At 53.8% G+C, this 17,332-nt stretch overlaps 1 protein-coding gene across 1 annotated transcript in view; it reads right to left on the reverse strand.

Moving 5' to 3' along the window:
* LOC137362310 (perforin-1-like) overlaps window positions 1–17,332 on the reverse strand; it is a 116,067-nt gene that overhangs the window by 13,308 nt on the left and 85,427 nt on the right. The window lies entirely within an intron of this gene.

The raw sequence follows: 17,332 nt of genomic DNA on the forward strand, positions 1-17,332 counted from the left end.
CTGTGACACCCGGTCCCAGAGGGGGGAAAGGACAGTGTATCTAACACACTGTGACACCCGGTCCCAGAGGGGTGGAAAGGACAGTGTATCTAACACACTGTGACACCTTGTACCAGAGGGGGAAAGGACAGTGTATCTAACACACTGTGACACCCGGTCCCAGAGGGGGAAAGGACAGTGTATCTAACACACTGTGACACCCGGTCCCAGAGGGGGAAAGACAGTGTATCTAACACACTGTGACACCCGGTCCCAGAGGGGGGAAAGGACAGTGTATCTAACACACTGTGACACCCGGTCCCAGAGGGGGAAAGGACAGTGTATCTAACACACTGTGACACCCAGTCCCAGAGGGGGAAAGGACAGTGTATCTAACACACTGTGACACCCAGTCCCAGAGGTGGAAAGGACAGTGTATCTAACACACAGTGACACCTTGTACCAGAGGGGGGGAAAGGACAGTGTATCTAACACATTGTGACACCCAGTCCCAGAGGGGGAAAGGACAGTGTATCTAACACACTGTGACACCCGGTCCCAGAGGGGGGAAAGGACAGTGTATCTAACACACTGTGACACCCGGTCCCAGAGGGGGGGAAAGGACAGTGTATCTAACACACTGTGACACCTTGTACCAGAGGGGGGGAAAGGACAGTGTATCGAACACACTGTGACACCCGGTCCCAGAGGAAGACAGGACAGTGTATCTAACACACTGTGACACCCGGTCCCAGAGTGGGGGAAAGGACAGTGTATCTAACACACTGTGACACCTGGTCCCAGAGTGGGGGAAAGGACAGTGTATCGAACGCACTGTGACACCTTGTACCAGAGGGGGGGGGGGGGGGGGGGGGAAAGGACAGTGGATGTAACACACTGTGACACATTGTACCAGAGGGGGAAAGGACAGTGCATCTAACACACAGTGACACCCGGTCCCAGAGGAAGACAGGACAGTGTATCTAACACACTGTGACACCTTGTACCAGAGGGGGAAAGGACAGTGCATCTAACACACAGTGACACCCGGTCCCAGAGGAAGACAGGACAGTGTATATAACACACTGTGACACCCGGTCCCAGAGTGGGGGAAAGGACAGTGTATCTAATGCACTGTGACACCCAGTCCCAGAGGGGGGAAAGGACAGTGTATCTAACACACTGTGATACCCGGTCCCAGAGTGGGGGGAAAGGACAGTGTATCTAACACACAGTGACACCCGGTCCCAGAGGGGGGAAAGGACAGTGTATCTAACACACTGTGACACCTTGTACCAGAGGGGGGGAAAGGACAGTGTATCTAACACACTGTGACACCTTGTACCAGAGGGGGGGAAAGGACAGTGTATCTAACACACTGTGACACCTTGTACCAGAGGGGGAAAGGACACTGCATCGAACACACAGTGACACCCGGTCCCAGAGGAAGACAGGACAGTGTATCTAACACACTGTGACACCCGGTCCCAGAGGGGGGAAAAGGACAGTGTATCTAACACACTGTGACACCCGGTCCCAGAGTGGGGGAAAGGACAGTGCATCTAACACACTGTGACACCCGGTCCCAGAGTGGGGGAAAGGACAGTGTATCTAACGCACTGTGACACCCGGTCCCAGAGGGGTGAAAGAACAGTGTATCTAACGCACTGTGACACCCGGTCCCAGAGGGGGGAAAAGGATAGTGTATCTAACACACTGTGACACCCAGTCCCAGAGGGGTGAAAGAACAGTGTATCTAACACACTGTGACACCCGGTCCCAGAGGGGGGAAAAGGACAGTGTATCTAACACACTGTGACACCCGGTCCCAGAATGGGGGAAAGGACAGTGTATCTAACACACTGTGACACCCAGTCCCAGAGTTGGGGAAAGGACAGTGTATCTAACACACTGTGACACCCGGTCCCAGAGTGGGGGAAAGGACAGTGTATCTAACACACTGTGACACCCGGTCCCAGAGTTGGGGAAAGGACAGTGTATCTAACACACTGTGACACCCGGTCCCAGAGGGGGGAAAAGGACAGTGGATCTAACACACTGTGACACCCGGTCCCAGAGTGGGGGAAAGGACAGTGTATCTAACACACTGTGACACCCAGTCCCAGAGTTGGGGAAAGGACAGTGTATCTAATACACTGTGACACCCGGTCCCAGAGGTGGGAAGGACAGTGTATCTAACACACTGTGACACCCGGTCCCAGAGGGGGAAAGGACAGTGTATCTAACACACTGTGACACCCTGTCCCAGAGTGGGTGAAAGGACAGTGTATCTAACACACTGTGACACCCGGTCCCAGAGGGGGGGGGGAAAGGACAGTGTATCTAACACACTGTGACACCCGGTCCCCGAGGGGGAAAGGACAGTTTATCTAACACACTGTGACACCCGGTCCCAGAGGGGAAAAGGACAGTGTATCTAACACACTGTGACACCTTGTACCAGAGGGGGGGAAAGGAAAGTGTATCTAACACACTGTGACACCTTGTACCAGAGGGGGGGAAAGGACAGTGTATCTAACACACTGTGACACCCTGTACCAGAGGGGGAAGGACACTGCATCGAACACACAGTGACACCAGGTCCCAAAGGAAGACAGGACAGTGTATCTAACACACTGTGACACCCGGTCCCAGAGGGGGGAAAAGGACAGTGTATCTAACACACTGTGACACCCGGTCCCAGAGTGGGGGAAAGGACAGTGTATCTAACACACTGTGACACCCGGTCCCAGAGTGGGGGAAAGGACAGTGCATCTAACACACTGTGACACCCGGTCCCAGAGTGGGGGAAAGGACAGTGTATCTAACACACTGTGACACCCGGTCCCAGAGTGGGGGAAAGGACAGTGTATCTAACGCACTGTGACACCCGGTCCCAGAGGGGGGAAAGGACAGTGTATCTAACACACTGTGACACCCGGTCCCAGAGGGGGGAAAAGGACAGTGTATCTAACACACTGTGACACCCGGTCCCAGAGGGGGGAAAAGGACAGTGTATCTAACACTCTGTGACACCCGGTCCCAGAGTGGGGGAAAGGACAGTGTATCTAACACACTGTGACACCCAGTCCCAGAGTTGGGGAAAGGACAGTGTATCTAACACACTGTGACACCCGGTCCCAGAGGGGGGAAAAGGACAGTGTATCTAACACGCTGTGACACCCGGTCCCAGAGGTGGGAAGGACAGTGTATCTAACACAATGTGACACCCAGTCCCAGAGGGGGAAAGGACAGTGTATCTAACACACTGTGACACCCGGTCCCAGAGGGGGAAAGGACAGTGTATATAACACCCTGTGACACCCGGTCCCAGAGGGCGAAAGGACAGTGTATCTAACACACTGTGACACCCGGTCCCAGAGGGTGGGGGAAAGGACAGTGTATCTAACACACTGTGACACCCGGTCCCAGAGAGGGGGGGAAAGGACAGTGTATCTAACACACTGTGACACCCGGTCCCAGAGGGGGAAAGGACAGTGTATCTAACACACTGTGACACCCAGTCCCAGAGTTGGGGAAAGGACAGTGTATCTAACACACTGTGACACCCGGTCCCAGAGGGCGAAAGGACAGTGTATCTAACACACTGTGACACCTTGTACCAGAGGGGGGGAAAGGACAGTGTATCTAACGCACTGTGGACACCTGGTCCCAGAGGGGGAAAGGACAGTGTATCTAACACACTGTGACACCCGATCCCAGAAGAGTGGAAAGGACAGTGTATCTAACACACTGTGATACCCGGTCCCAGAGGGGGAAAGGACAGTGTATCTAACGCACTGTGACACCCGGTCCCAGAGGTGGGAAGGACAGTGTATCTAACACACTGTGACACCCTGTCCCAGAGTGGGTGAAAGGACAGTGTATCTAACACACTGTGACACCCGGTCCCAGAGGGGGACAGGACAGTGTATCTCACACACTGTGACACCCGGTCCCAGAGGGGTGGGGAAAGGACAGTGTATCTAACACACTGTGACACCCGGTCCCAGAGGGGGAAAGGACAGTTTATCTAACACACTGTGACACCCGGTCCCAGAGGGGAAAAGGACAGTGTATCTAACACACTGTGACACCCGGTCCCAGAGTGGGGGAAAGGACAGTGTATCTAACACACTGTGACACCCGGTCCCAGAGTGGGGGAAAGGACAGTGCATCTAACACACTGTGACACCCGGTCCCAGAGTGGGGGAAAGGACAGTGTATCTAACACTCTGTGACACCCAGTCCCAGAGTTGGGGAAAGGACAGTGTATCTAACACACTGTGACACCCGGTCCCAGAGGGGGGAAAAGGACAGTGTATCTAACACGCTGTGACACCCGGTCCCAGAGGTGGGAAGGACAGTGTATCTAACACACTGTGACACCCAGTCCCAGAGGGGGAAAGGACAGTGTATCTAACACACTGTGACACCCGGTCCCAGAGGGGGAAAGGACAGTGTATATAACACACTGTGACACCCGGTCCCAGAGGGCGAAAGGACAATGTATCTAACACACTGTGACACCCGGTCCCAGAGGGGGGGGGAAAGGACAGTGTATCTAACACACTGTGACACCCGGTCCCAGAGGGGGGGGGAAAGGACAGTGTATCTAACACACTGTGACACCCAGTCCCAGAGTTGGGGAAAGGACAGTGTATCTAACACACTGTGACACCCGGTCCCAGAGGGCGAAAGGACAGTGTATATAACACACTGTGACACCCGGTCCCAGAGGGCGAAAGGACAGTGTATCTAACACACTGTGACACCTTGTACCAGAGGGGGGGAAAGGACAGTGTATCTAACGCACTGTGGACACCTGGTCCCAGAGGGGGAAAGGACAGTGTATCTAACACACTGTGACACCCGATCCCAGAAGAGTGGAAAGGACAGTGTATCTAACACACTGTGATACCCGGTCCCAGAGGGGGAAAGGACAGTGTATCTAACGCACTGTGACACCCGGTCCCAGAGGTGGGAAGGACAGTGTATCTAACACACTGTGACACCCTGTCCCAGAGTGGGTGAAAGGACAGTGTATCTAACACACTGTGACACCCGGTCCCAGAGGGGGACAGGACAGTGTATCTAACACACTGTGACACCCGGTCCCAGAGGGGTGGGGAAAGGACAGTGTATCTAACACACTGTGACACCCGGTCCCAGAGGGGGAAAGGACAGTTTATCTAACACACTGTGACACCCGGTCCCAGAGGGGAAAAGGACAGTGTATCTAACACACTGTGACACCCGGTCCCAGAGGGGGGAAAAGGACAGTGTATCTAACACACTGTGACACCCGGTCCCAGAGTGGGGGAAAGGACAGTGTATCTAACACACTGTGACACCCGGTCCCAGAGTGGGGGAAAGGACAGTGCATCTAACACACTGTGACACCCGGTCCCAGAGTGGGGGAAAGGACAGTGTATCTAACACTCTGTGACACCCGGTCCCAGAGTGGGGGAAAGGACAGTGTATCTAACACACTGTGACAGCCAGTCCCAGAGTTGGGGAAAGGACAGTGTATCTAACACACTGTGACACCCGGTCCCAGAGTGGGGAAAAGGACAGTGTATCTAACACGCTGTGACACCCGGTCCCAGAGGTGGGAAGGACAGTGTATCTAACACACTGTGACACCCAGTCCCAGAGGGGGAAAGGACAGTGTATCTAACACACTGTGACACCCGGTCCCAGAGGGGGAAAGGACAGTGTATCTAACACACTGTGACACCCGGTCCCAGAGGGGGACAGGACAGTGTATCTAACACACTGTGACACCCGGTCCCAGAGGGGTGGGGAAAGGACAGTGTATCTAACACACTGTGACACCCGGTCCCAGAGGGGGAAAGGACAGTTTATCTAACACACTGTGACACCCGGTCCCAGAGGGGAAAAGGGCAGTGTATCTAACACACTGTGACACCCGGTCCCAGAGGGGGAAAGGACAGTTTATCTAACACACTGTGACACCCGGTCCCAGAGGGGAAAAGGACAGTGTATCTAACGCACTGAGACACCCGGTCCCAGAGGGGGGGAAAGGACAGTGTATCTAACACACTGTGACACCCGGTCCCAGAGGGGGGGAAAGGACAGTGTATCTAACACACTGTGACACCCGGTCCTAGAGGGGGAAAGGACAGTGTATCTAACGCACTGTGGACACCTGGTCCCAGAGGGGGAAAGGACAGTGTATCTAACGCACTGTGGACACCTGGTCCCAGAGGGGGAAAGGACAGTGTATCTAACACACTGTGACACCCGGTCCCAGAGGGGGGGAAAGGACAGTGTATCTAACGCACTGTGGACACCCAGTCCCAGAGGGGGAAATGACAGTGTATCTAACACACTGTGACACCCGATCCCAGAAGAGTGGAAAGGACAGTGTATCTAACACACTGTGACACCCTGTCCCAGAGGTGGAAAGGACAGTGTATCTAACGCACTGTGACACCCGGTCCCAGAGGTGGGAAGGACAGTGTATCTAACACACTGTGACACCCTGTCCCAGAGGGGGAAAGGACAGTATATCTAACACACTGTGACATCCGGTCCCAGAGGGGGAAATGACAGTGTATCTAACGCACTGTGACACCCGATCCCAGAAGAGTGGAAAGGACAGTGTATCTAACACACTATGACACCCGGTGTCAGAGAGGGAAAGGACAGTGTATCTAACACACTATGACACCCAGTCCCAGAGGGGGGAAAGGACAGTGTATCTAACACACTGTGACACCCTGTCCCAGAGGGGGAAAGGACAGTGTATCTAACACACTGTGACACCTTGTACCAGAGGGGGGGAAAGGACAGTGTATCTAACACACTGCGACACCCGGTCCCAGAGGGCGAAAGGACAGTGTATCTAACGCACTGTGACACCAGGTCCCAGAGGGCGAAAGGACAGTGTATCTAACACACTGTGACACCTTGTACCAGAGGGGGGGAAAGGACAGTGTATCTAACACACTGCGACACCCGGTCCCAGAGGGCGAAAGGACAGTGTATCTAACACACTGTGACACCTTGTACCAGAGGGGGGGAAAGGACAGTGTATCTAACACACTGCGACACCCGGTCCCAGAGGGGGAAAGGACAGTGTATCTAACACACTGTGATACCCGGTCCCAGAGGGGGGAAAGGACAGTGTATCTAACACACTGTGACACCCGGTCCCAGAGTGGGAAAGGACAGTGTATCTAACACACTGTGACACCCGATCCCAGAAGAGTGGAAAGGACAGTGTATCTAACACACTGTGATACCCGGTCCCAGAGGGGGAAAGGACAGTGTATCTAACGCACTGTGACACCCGGTCCCAGAGGTGGGAAGGACAGTGTATCTAACACACTGTGACACCCTGTCCCAGAGTGGGTGAAAGGACAGTGTATCTAACACACTGTGACACCCGGTCCCAGAGGGGGACAGGACAGTGTATCTCACACACTGTGACACCCGGTCCCAGAGGGGTGGGGAAAGGACAGTGTATCTAACACACTGTGACACCCGGTCCCAGAGGGGGAAAGGACAGTTTATCTAACACACTGTGACACCCGGTCCCAGAGGGGAAAAGGACAGTGTATCTAACACACTGTGACACCCGGTCCCAGAGGGGGGAAAAGGACAGTGTATCTAACACACTGTGACACCCGGTCCCAGAGTGGGGGAAAGGACAGTGCATCTAACACACTGTGACACCCGGTCCCAGAGTGGGGGAAAGGACAGTGCATCTAACACACTGTGACACCCGGTCCCAGAGTGGGGGAAAGGACAGTGTATCTAACACTCTGTGACACCCGGTCCCAGAGTGGGGGAAAGGACAGTGTATCTAACACACTGTGACACCCAGTCCCAGAGTTGGGGAAAGGACAGTGTATCTAACACACTGTGACACCCGGTCCCAGAGGGGGGAAAAGGACAGTGTATCTAACACGCTGTGACACCCGGTCCCAGAGGTGGGAAGGACAGTGTATCTAACACACTGTGACACCCAGTCCCAGAGGGGGAAAGGACAGTGTATCTAACACACTGTGACACCCGGTCCCAGAGGGGGAAAGGACAGTGTATATAACACACTGTGACACCCGGTCCCAGAGGGCGAAAGGACAGTGTATCTAACACACTGTGACACCCGGTCCCAGAGGGGGGGGGAAAGGACAGTGTATCTAACACACTGTGACACCCGGTCCCAGAGGGGGAAAGGACAGTGTATCTAACACACTGTGACACCCGGTCCCAGAGGGCGAAAGGACAGTGTATCTAACACACTGTGACACCCAGTCCCAGAGGGGGGAAAGGACAGTGTATCTAACACACTGTGACACCCGGTCCCAGAGGGGGGGGGAAAGGACAGTGTATCTAACACACTGTGACACCCAGTCCCAGAGTTGGGGAAAGGACAGTGTATCTAACACACTGTGACACCCGGTCCCAGAGGGCGAAAGGACAGTGTATATAACACACTGTGACACCCGGTCCCAGAGGGCGAAAGGACAGTGTATCTAACACACTGTGACACCTTGTACCAGAGGGGGGGAAAGGACAGTGTATCTAACGCACTGTGGACACCTGGTCCCAGAGGGGGAAAGGACAGTGTATCTAACACACTGTGACACCCGATCCCAGAAGAGTGGAAAGGACAGTGTATCTAACACACTGTGATACCCGGTCCCAGAGGGGGAAAGGACAGTGTATCTAACGCACTGTGACACCCGGTCCCAGAGGTGGGAAGGACAGTGTATCTAACACACTGTGACACCCTGTCCCAGAGTGGGTGAAAGGACAGTGTATCTAACACACTGTGACACCCGGTCCCAGAGGGGGACAGGACAGTGTATCTAACACACTGTGACACCCGGTCCCAGAGGGGTGGGGAAAGGACAGTGTATCTAACACACTGTGACACCCGGTCCCAGAGGGGGAAAGGACAGTTTATCTAGCACACTGTGACACCCGGTCCCAGAGGGGAAAAGGACAGTGTATCTAACACACTGTGACACCCGGTCCCAGAGGGGGGAAAAGGACAGTGTATCTAACACACTGTGACACCCGGTCCCAGAGTGGGGGAAAGGACAGTGTATCTAACACACTGTGACACCCGGTCCCAGAGTGGGGGAAAGGACAGTGCATCTAACACACTGTGACACCCGGTCCCAGAGTGGGGGAAAGGACAGTGCATCTAACACACTGTGACACCCGGTCCCAGAGTGGGGGAAAGGACAGTGCATCTAACACATTGTGACACCCGGTCCCAGAGGGCGAAAGGACAGTGTATAACACACACTGTGACACCCGGTCCCAGAGGGCGAAAGGACAGTGTATCTAACACACTGTGACACCTTGTACCAGAGGGGGGGAAAGGACAGTGTATCTAACGCACTGTGGACACCTGGTCCCAGAGGGGGAAAGGACAGTGTATCTAACACACTGTGACACCCGATCCCAGAAGAGTGGAAAGGACAGTGTATCTAACACACTGTGATACCCGGTCCCAGAGGGGGAAAGGACAGTGTATCTAACGCACTGTGACACCCGGTCCCAGAGGTGGGAAGGACAGTGTATCTAACACACTGTGATACCCGGTCCCAGAGTGGGTGAAAGGACAGTGTATCTAACACACTGTGACACCCGGTCCCAGAGGGGGACAGGACAGTGTATCTAACACACTGTGACACCCGGTCCCAGAGGGGGACAGGACAGTGTATCTAACACACTGTGACACCCGGTCCCAGAGGGGTGGGGAAAGGACAGTGTATCTAACACACTGTGACACCTGGTCCCAGAGGGGGAAAGGACAGTTTATCTAACACACTGTGATACCCGGTCCCAGAGTGGGTGAAAGGACAGTGTATCTAACACACTGTGACACCTGGTCCCAGAGGGGGAAAGGACAGTTTATCTAACACACTGTGACACCCGGTCCCAGAGGGGGGGAAAGGACAGTGTATCTAACGCACTGTGGACACCTGGTCCCAGAGGGGGAAAGGACAGTGTATCTAACACACTGTGACACCCGGTCCCAGAGGGGGGGAAAGGACAGTGTATCTAACGCACTGTGACACCCGGTCCCAGAGGGGGAAAGGACAGTGTATCTAACGCACTGTGACACCCGGTCCCAGAGGGGGGAAAGGACAGTGTATCTAACACACTGTGATACCCGGTCCCAGAGGGGGAAAGGACAGTGTATCTAACACACTGTGACACCCGGTCCCAGAGGTGGGAAGGACAGTGTATCTAACACACTGTGACACCCTGTCCCAGAGGGGGAAAGGACAGTGTATCTAACGCACTGTGACACCCGGTCCCAGAGGTGGGAAGGACAGTGTATCTAACACACTGTGACACCCTGTCCCAGAGGGGGAAAGGACAGTGTATCTAACGCACTGTGACACCCGATCCCAGAAGAGTGGAAAGGACAGTGTATCTAACACACTGTAACACCCGGTCCCAGAGGGGGGAAAGGACAGTGTATCTAACACACTGTGACACCCTGTCCCAGAGGGGGAAAGGACAGTGTATCTAACGCACTGTGACACCCGATCCCAGAAGAGTGGAAAGGACAGTGTATCTAACACACTGTGACATCCGGTCCCAGAGGGGGAAATGACAGTGTATCTAACGCACTGTGACACCCGATCCCAGAAGAGTGGAAAGGACAGTGTATCTAACACACTGTAACACCCAGTCCCAGAGGGGGAAAGGACAGTGTATCTAACACACTATGACACCCGGTGTCAGAGAGGGAAAGGACAGTGTATCTAACACACTGTGACACCCTGTCCCAGAGGGGGAAAGGACAGTGTATCTAACACACTGTGACACCCAGTCCCAGAGGGGGGAAAGGACAGTGTATCTAACACACTGTGACACCCTGTCCCAGAGGGGGAAAGGACAGTGTATCTAACACACTGTGACACCTTGTACCAGAGGGGGGGAAAGGACAGTGTATCTAACACACTGCGACACCCGGTCCCAGAGGGCGAAAGGACAGTGTATCTAACGCACTGTGACACCAGGTCCCAGAGGGCGAAAGGACAGTGTATCTAACACACTGTGACACCTTGTACCAGAGGGGGGGAAAGGACAGTGTATCTAACACACTGCGACACCCGGTCCCAGAGGGCGAAAGGACAGTGTATCTAACACACTGTGACACCTTGTACCAGAGGGGGGGAAAGGACAGTGTATCTAACACACTGCGACACCCGGTCCCAGAGGGGGAAAGGACAGTGTATCTAACACACTGTGATACCCGGTCCCAGAGGGGGGAAAGGACAGTGTATCTAACACACTGTGACACCCGGTCCCAGAGGGGGGAAAGGACAGTGTATCTAACACACTGTGACACCCGGTCCCAGAGTGGGAAAGGACAGTGTATCTAACACACTGTGACACCCTGTCCCAGAGGGGGAAAGGACAGTGTATCTAACACACTGTGACACCTTGTACCAGAGGGGGGGAAAGGACAGTGTATCTAACACACTGTGACACCCTGTCCCAGAGGGGGAAAGGACAGTGTATCTAACACACTGTGACACTCGGTCCCATAGGAGGAAAGGACAGTGTATCTAACACACTGTGATACCCGGTCCCAGAGGGGGGAAAGGACAGTGTATCTAACACACTGTGACACCCGGTCCCAGAGTGGGAAAGGACAGTGTATCTAACACACTGTGACACCCGGTCCCAGAGTGGGAAAGGACAGTGTATCTAATGCACTGTGACACCCGGTCCCAGAGGGGGAAAGGACAGTGTATCTAACGCACTGTGACACCCGGTCCCAGAGGGGGAAAGGACAGTGTATCTAACACACTGCGACACCCGGTCCCAGAGGGCGAAAGGACAGTGTATCTAACGCACTGTGACACCAGGTCCCAGATGGGGAAAGGACAGTGTATCTAACACACAGTGACACCCAGTCCCAGAGGGGGAAAGGCAGTATATCTAACACACTGTGACACCCAGTCCCAGAGGGGGAAAGGACAGTGTATCTAACGCACTGTGACACCAGGTCCCAGATGGGGAAAGGACAGTGTATCTAACACACAGTGACACCCAGTCCCAGAGGGGGAAAGGCAGTATATCTAACACACTGTGACACCCAGTCCCAGAGGGCGAAAGGACAGTGTATCTAACGCACTGTGACACCAGGTCCCAGATGGGGAAAGGACAGTGTATCTAACACACAGTGACACCCAGTCCCAGAGGGGGAAAGGCAGTATATCTAACACACTGTGCCATCCGGTCCCAGAGGGGGAAATGACAGTGTATCTAACGCACTGTGACACCCGATCCCAGAAGAGTGGAAAGGACAGTGTATCTAACACACTGTGATACCCGGTCCCAGAGAGGGAAAGGACAGTGTATCTGACACACTGTGACACCCAGTCCCAGAGGGGGAAAGGACAGTGTATCTAACACACTGTGACACCAGGTCCCAGATGGGGAAAGGACAGTGTATCTAACACACAGTGACACCCGGTCCCAGAGGGGGAAAGGACAGTGTATCTAACGCACTGTGACACCAGGTCCCAGATGGGGAAAGGACAGTGTATCTAACACACAGTGACACCCAGTCCCAGAGGGGGAAAGGCAGTATATCTAACACACTGTGCCATCCGGTCCCAGAGGGGGAAATGACAGTGTATCTAACGCACTGTGACACCCGATCCCAGAAGAGTGGAAAGGACAGTGTATCTAACACACTGTGATACCCGGTCCCAGAGAGGGAAAGGACAGTGTATCTAACACACTGTGACACCCAGTCCCAGAGGGGGAAAGGACAGTGTATCTAACACACTGTGCCATCCGGTCCCAGAGGGGGAAATGACAGTGTATCTAACGCACTGTGACACCCGATCCCAGAAGAGTGGAAAGGACAGTGTATCTAACACACTGTGATACCCGGTCCCAGAGAGGGAAAGGACAGTGTATCTAACACACTGTGACACCCGGTCCCAGAGGGGGAAAGGACAGTGTATCTAACACACTGTGACACCCGGTCCCAGAGTGGGAAAGGACAGTGTATCTAACACACTGTGACACCTTGTACCAGAGGGGGGGAAAGGACAGTGTATCTAACACACTGTGACACCCGGTCCCAGAGGGGGAAAGGACAGTGTATCTAACGCACTGTGACACCCGGTCCCAGAGTGGGAAAGGACAGTGTATCTAACACACAGTGACACCCGGTCCCAGAGGAAGACAGGACAGTGTATCTAACACACTGTGCCATCCGGTCCCAGAGGAAGACAGGACAGTGTATCTAACACACAGTGACACCCGGTCCCAGAGGAAGACAGGACAGTGTATCTAACACACTGTGCCATCCGGTCCCAGAGGAAGACAGGACAGTGTATCTAACACACTGTGACACCCGGTTCCAGAGGATAATGTGTCTGAGCGTTGAGCCTGCTGCTTGCGTACGTGAGGATCTGGCTGTCGCTTGGCGAGAAGGTTCCAGAAGGATCGGAGCGCATGACGCGGTCAGAGAGCAGCAACGGATCGGGCCCGTTGCCATGGCAACCCTCTGCTTGCGTTTGCTAAGATTGATTCAGGGGCAAGATTGTGCTTTGAGTCACTGCTGACCCGACCACACACAGTCTCTGCAGCCCAGAGTGTGGTAGAGAGATCTCGCACCTCCTCCCCAACCTTCCCCCACATCCTTCAGCCGAGTTAACGACACCCGAGCCTTGAGCTCACGAGGCGCCATTTCAAAGTTTTCCACGCACGGCGGAAGTCGGAAGCGTCACAAATTGCGGTGAGTGACAGGGCAAACTCCAATGGGCACAGCCGGGCTGTGAAATGGGCAGAGAGGTGGCAGGTACAGTTTAACAGGGAGCAGTGTGTGAGGTCGGGAGAACGAACAGGAGACGTCAGGTAAAACATAATGTGCAATTCTAACTGGGCAGCATAAAACGAGGGACCTGCCCGCGTACGTCCACAAATCTTTGAGGGCGGCAGGACGAGTTTGAGAGAGTCTTTTTTCTGGCATACGTACGGGATCCTTGGCTTCATGAGGGTACAAGAGCAAGGCAGGTACTGTAAACATTAATGAAACACTGGTTCGGATCCGACCGCAGGACTGTGTCCGATTGCGGTCACCAAACTCTGGGGAAAGTGAAGAGGCCTCGGAGAGGGTGCGGAGGAGGTTGACGGCAACGGTCCCAGGGATGAAGGACTCCGATTAATGTGGAGGGTGTCTGGAAGCTGGGCTTGTTCTCCTTAGAGCAGAGCAGGTTAAGAGGAGATTTAATCGGAGCGTTCGCAAGCAGAGAGGGTTTGGATGGAGTAAATAAGGAAAAACTGTTTCCAGTTGGCGGGAGGGTAAGGGGAACCAGACGGGCACAGATTGACGGCGAAAGGACCAGAGGCTACACGAGGAAATTTGTTTTCACCGTGGCGAGTGGTTGTGACCCGGGACGCGCGAGCCCGAAAGGGCGGAGGAAGAACATTCAGTCGTAATGCTCAAAAGGGGAGTCGGAGAAATACTCGGAGGAGAGAAATTTACAGGGATGTGGGGAAAGATCAGAGGGGGAGTGGGTTTGACTGGAAACCTCGAGCGAAGGGGCAGCACGGGGACGATGGAGAGAATGGCTGCTTCCCCCTGATGAATCATTCACAGGAACGGAAGTCCCGCACAATCTCGCACGGAAGCAGGCAGGTTTTAGGGAGCGTCTGAAAGGAGGAGAGAGCGAGAGAGTGACGGAGAGGTTTAGAGAGGGAATTCTCTATCAGACACTCCCAGGACAGGTACAGTACGGGGGTTAGATACAGAGTAAAGCTCCCTCCACACTGTCCCCCAACAAACACTCCCAGGACAGGTACAGTCCGGGGGTTAGATACAGAGTAAAGCTCCCTCTACACTGTCCCCATCAAACACTCCCAGGACAGGTACAGCACGGGGATTAGATACAGAGTAAAGCTCCCTCTACACTGTCCCCCATCAAACATTCCCAGCACAGGTACAGTACGGGGGTTAGATACAGAGTAAAGCTCCCTCTACACTGTCTTCATCAAACACTCCCAGGACAGGTACAGTACGGGGGTTAGATACAGAGTAAAGCTCCCTCTCCACTGTCTTCATCAAACACTCCCAGGACAGGTACAGTACGGGGGTTAGATACAGAGTAAATCTCCCTCTACACTGTCCCCATCAAACACTCCCAGGACAGGGACAGCACAGGGATTGGCTGGGCAATTTGGGAAGCATTTCCTGCCTGCAATCGGGGAGCAGCTGCACCTACAACTGGAGAGGAGAGAGCAGAGTGGAGCAACTGGAGAGGAGAGAGCAGAGTGGAGTAGCTGGACATAATAGAGCAGAGTGGAGTAACTGGAGAGGAGAGAGCAGAGTGGAGCAAATGGAGAGGAGAGAGCAGAGTGGAGTAACTGGACATAATAGAGCAGAGTGGAGTAACTGGAGAGGAGAGAGCAGAGTGGAGTTACTGGAGAGGAGACAGCAGAGTGGAGTAACTGGAGAGGTGAGAGCAGAGTGGAGTAACTGGAGAGGAGAGAGCAGAGTGGAGTAACTGGACATAATAGAGCAGAGTGGAGTAACTGGAGAGGAGAGAGCAGAGTGGAGTAACTGGAGAGGTGAGATCAGAGTGGAGTAACTGGAGAGGTGAGAGCAGAGTGGAGTAACTGGAGAGGAGAGAGCAGAGTGGAGTAACTGGAGAGGTGAGAGCAGAGTGGAGTAACTGGAGAGGAGAGAGCAGAGTGGAGTAACTGGAGAGGTGAGAACAGAGTGGAGTAACTGGAGAGGAGAGAGCAGAGTGGAGTAACTGGAGAGGAGAGAGCAGAGTGGAGTAACTGGACATAATAGAGCAGAGTGGAGTAACTGGAGAGGAGAGAGCAGAGTGGAGTAACTGGAGAGGAGGGAGCAGAGTGGAGTAACTGGACATAATAGAGCAGTGTGGAGTAACTGGAGAGGAGAGAGCAGTGTGGAGTTACTGAAGAGGAGAGAGCAGAGTGGAGTAACTGGAGAGGAGAGAGCAGAGTGGAGTTACTGGAGAGGTGAGAGCAGAGTGGAGTAACTGGAGAGGTGAGAGCAGACTGGAGGAACTGGAGAGGAGAGAGCAGAGTGGAGTAACTGGATTTAATAGAGCAGAGTGGAGTAACTGGAGAGGAGAGAGCAGAGTGGAGTAACTGGAGAGGAGAGAGCAGAGTGGAGTAACTGGAGAGGTGAGAGCAGAGTGGAGTAACTGGAGAGGAGAGAGCAGAGTGGAATAACTGGAGAAGAGAGAGCAGAGTGGAGTAACTGGAGAGGAGAGAGCAGAGTGGAGTAACTGGACATAATAGAGCAGAGTGGAGTAACTGGAGAGGAGAGAGCAGAGTGGAGTTACTGGAGAGGAGAGAGCAGAGTGGAGTAACTGGAGAGGAGAGAGCAGAGTGGAGTAACTGGAGAGGTGAGAGCAGAGTGGAGTAACTGGAGAGGAGAGAGCAGAGTAGAGTAACTGGAGAGGTGAGAATAGAGTGGAGTAACTGGAGAGGAGAGAGCAGAGTGGAGTAACTGGAGAGGAGAGAGCAGAGTGGAGTAACTGGACATAATAGAGCAGAGTGGAGTAACTGGAGAGGAGAGAGCAGAGTGGAGTAACTGGAGAGGAGGGAGCAGAGTGGAGTAACTGGACATAATAGAGCAGTGTGGAGTAACTGGAGAGGAGAGAGCAGTGTGGAGTTACTGAAGAGGAGAGAGCAGAGTGGAGTAACTGGAGAGGAGAGAGCAGAGTGGAGTTACTGGAGAGGTGAGAGCAGTGTGGAGTAACTGGAGAGGTGAGAGCAGAGTGGAGGAACTGGAGAGGAGAGAGCAGAGTGGAGTAACTGGATTTAATAGAGCAGAGTGGAGTAACGGGAGAGGAGAGAGCAGAGTGGAGTAACTGGAGAGGAGAGAGCAGAGTGGAGTAACTGGAGAGGTGAGAGCAGAGTGGAGTAACTGGAGAGGAGAGAGCAGAGTGGAATAACTGGAGAAGAGAGAGCAGAGTGGAGTAACTGGAGAGGAGAGAGCAGAGTGGAGTAACTGGACATAATAGAGCAGAGTGGAGTAACTGGAGAGGAGAGAGCAGAGTGGAGTTACTGGAGAGGAGAGAGCAGAGTGGAGTAACTGGAGAGGAGAGAGCAGAGTGGAGTAACTGGAGAGGTGAGAGCAGAGTGGAGTAACTGGAGAGGAGAGAGCAGAGTGGAATAACTGGAGAAGAGAGAGCAGAGTGGAGTAACTGGAGAGGAGAGAGCAGAGTGGAGTAAATGGAGAGGAGAGAGCAGAGTGGAGTAACTGGAGTGGAGACAGCAGAGTGGAGTAACTGGAGAGGAGAGAGCAGAGTGGAGTAACTGGAGAGGAGAGAGCAGAGTGGAGTAA

The sequence above is a fragment of the Heterodontus francisci genome, unplaced genomic scaffold, assembly GCF_036365525.1.
Source record: "Heterodontus francisci isolate sHetFra1 unplaced genomic scaffold, sHetFra1.hap1 HAP1_SCAFFOLD_570, whole genome shotgun sequence".
Taxonomy (NCBI): Eukaryota; Metazoa; Chordata; class Chondrichthyes; order Heterodontiformes; family Heterodontidae; genus Heterodontus; species Heterodontus francisci.